General features: G+C 37.0%; 1 pseudogene; it reads right to left on the reverse strand.

Moving 5' to 3' along the window:
- Positions 1-301: 301 nt before the first annotated feature.
- Positions 302-1,001, reverse strand: LOC114029113 (annotated as a pseudogene).
- Between the last annotated feature and the right edge of the window lie 1,625 nt (positions 1,002-2,626).

Below are 2,626 nucleotides of genomic sequence, written 5' to 3' on the forward strand. Positions count from 1 at the left end.
CATAGTCTTCCAACAAGTTGATGTTGGTTGTATCCAGTAGTAGGCTATTGGCATACTACCCAGAGACAAGCCCATAGCTGTGTTGCTCAGACAGAGACTTGGGTCAGAAACTTGCAAAGCTTAGATTAGGAGATCAGAAATCAGACTTTGCCCTGGAACAAACTACTTTGGTACAACTGAAAACTTGTGGGTCTCCAGCATGAACTGCTCTTTAGATTTTTTTTCCATGCTGGCTATATATTATATTGCCTTCAAAAGCAACTGCACATGTTGTAATCAGTTCATAGTGTAAATATTTCTACTAATCTGTTTCAGGAGAGCAAATGTCTTTCAAGGTTTCAAGTTCCTGTATAAGCTTCTTCTTCTGAGCTTACAGCACTGCAACATGACTGTCCAGACATTTTACATATTCTGTCTTTTGACGTCGATATTCTTTAGCAGCTTCCCTGCAAAAAGCAGAAGCAAAAAGGGCAAACAAAAACCCATTTGCATGCTATTGACAAACAGATTGAAAAAAGCTTGTGATCATGGTTGTGTTCCAAATTTTGAAACAACACTCCCTATTCAGTTTCAAATACTAAGCCAAACTGGATTCCCAAGGGTCACAAGTGTCCCTTCCACAAGTCCACCTGGCAATTTGTAGAACTGCTGCATCTCATGCCTTGATTAGAGTTCACAGTAAACAAGGTCCAAGTCAGAGACAGTTACTATGCTTTACAGCAATAAAGATCTTCGAGATCATTGAGTCCTCTATGAGAGTCTTGTTTCGGTTTTCAAAAACAGTCACACGATTTTCAAGGCTTTTGACATAACTCCTTCTTCTTCCTGCGACACTCCCGAGCAGCTTACCTATTTTTCACAAGTCTTAATTCTCATTTGCAAGTTGCCTCTTCCACTAGTTCCCATTTACTATGCAAACTTCCTGGAGAGGCTGCCATTAGAACTCCCTGTAGCAAAGCAGTAGTAGGAGTTTGGATCTGGTAAGTTGGCATGTCACCAGTAGCTGAACAGTTTGGATCTTTGATGACTGGATAACCGATGGCTGTGGTGTCTAAATCACTCCCTATACATGTACAATTTGACCTGAAGGTAATTGCACTAGAGTTGCAGCTGGAGAGCCCTTCCAGTGCTTGGTCCAGCTACAGAAACCTGAGCTAGGGTTGGAATAGAATTTTGGCCAGTCTGAGTCTGTACATGAACAGAATCACTATCTGTTACAGAAGCTGTGACACTTCCATCCTGTGGAGATTCATCTGTTTCCATGAATATTTGTCCACTGTGAAGGGATTTACCAAAAATTTATCCAATTGTAAAGAGCTATTTTGGCGACAAAGGTACCCAAGACACAAACCAACAACTCAAAAATGATCCTACAACATCTATAAGTAAAACTTCAATGAAAAGCATAGCTTGAGTACATGTTCAACTAAAATTCCTGGAAGAAATAAAACAAGAGTTGAAAAATTATTTTATAAACTAAATGAAAAAATTGAAAAGAAATGAGAGCTAAAGAGGAAAGACTTGGAAAGACAATTAATAGATTTAAATAAGAAATACAAAACCTTACCCAAGCATCAGACTTCTTGAAAATTATAAAGGACAAAATAGAAGTATGTGATTACATGAGAAAGAAATATTAAAACAAAATCAAAAGAATGAAACAAAAACAGATTAGTTATCATATATATGCATACATATGTGCACATCCACAGATCAAGGAGAAATAATTTAAGAATCAATAAACAGTCAGAAAGCATGGCTAAAAAAAAGGGTCTAGATATTATACTCCACAAATTGTGAATGAATGTTCAGATCTCTTAGAATCAGAGAGTCAAAGTAAAATTGAAATCTATTAGTCACTGTCCTTCCTGAAAACCCCCAGGACAATTATAGCCAAAATGCAGAGCTTCCAATAAAAAAAAAATCATCATCTAGAACTGAACAGAACATTCCGGGTGAAGTTTATCTAGGGAAAAATACAGAACAACTATCATTTCTCTTGTCTTAGAAACAATCTCTCTCTTAATGTAGCCTCAGCTCAATCAGATTTCTGGGCTTCCATTGAACACTATTGACCCCATATGGAGTTGGCAGTCTACTATATTTTCCATTTTCTCCTCCTCCTCCTCCTCCTTCTCTTCCTCCTCCAGCTAGCCATGCTTTCCTCATTATGTTCTTCCTAGGTTGTTTCTTTTTTTTTAATCTAAGTGTAACCCATATAAATTTAATCTTATTAGACTCAGCTCAATGTTCTAGCTTATCCAGCTGTTTTTGAATCCCAATTCTTTCTTCCAGTGTGCCAACTATCCTCACATCTTTATTCCATCTGCAAATTTGATAAATGTATGTTCAACCCCATATGAACAATGATGAATCCCTGTAGTTTTTCTCTGGATACCTATTTCCCCGTTGACACTGAATCATTAATTATTTCTTTTTTAAACTGATCATTTAATCCATCTGAATCTACCTAACCATACTTGAATCTAGCCTGCAGTCCTCAATCTGCTTCCTAAGAGTGGCATGAGGCAAGTATATCAAATGTTTTGCTAATGTGTAGGAAAACTACATCTACATAAGGAATTTTTATGTTCTACAAATCTAGTAACTGTTGAAAAAAGAAAAG

This window comes from Vombatus ursinus, unplaced genomic scaffold (assembly GCF_900497805.2).
Source record: "Vombatus ursinus unplaced genomic scaffold, bare-nosed wombat genome assembly UNPS02014909.1, whole genome shotgun sequence".
NCBI classification, from domain to species: Eukaryota; Metazoa; Chordata; class Mammalia; order Diprotodontia; family Vombatidae; genus Vombatus; species Vombatus ursinus.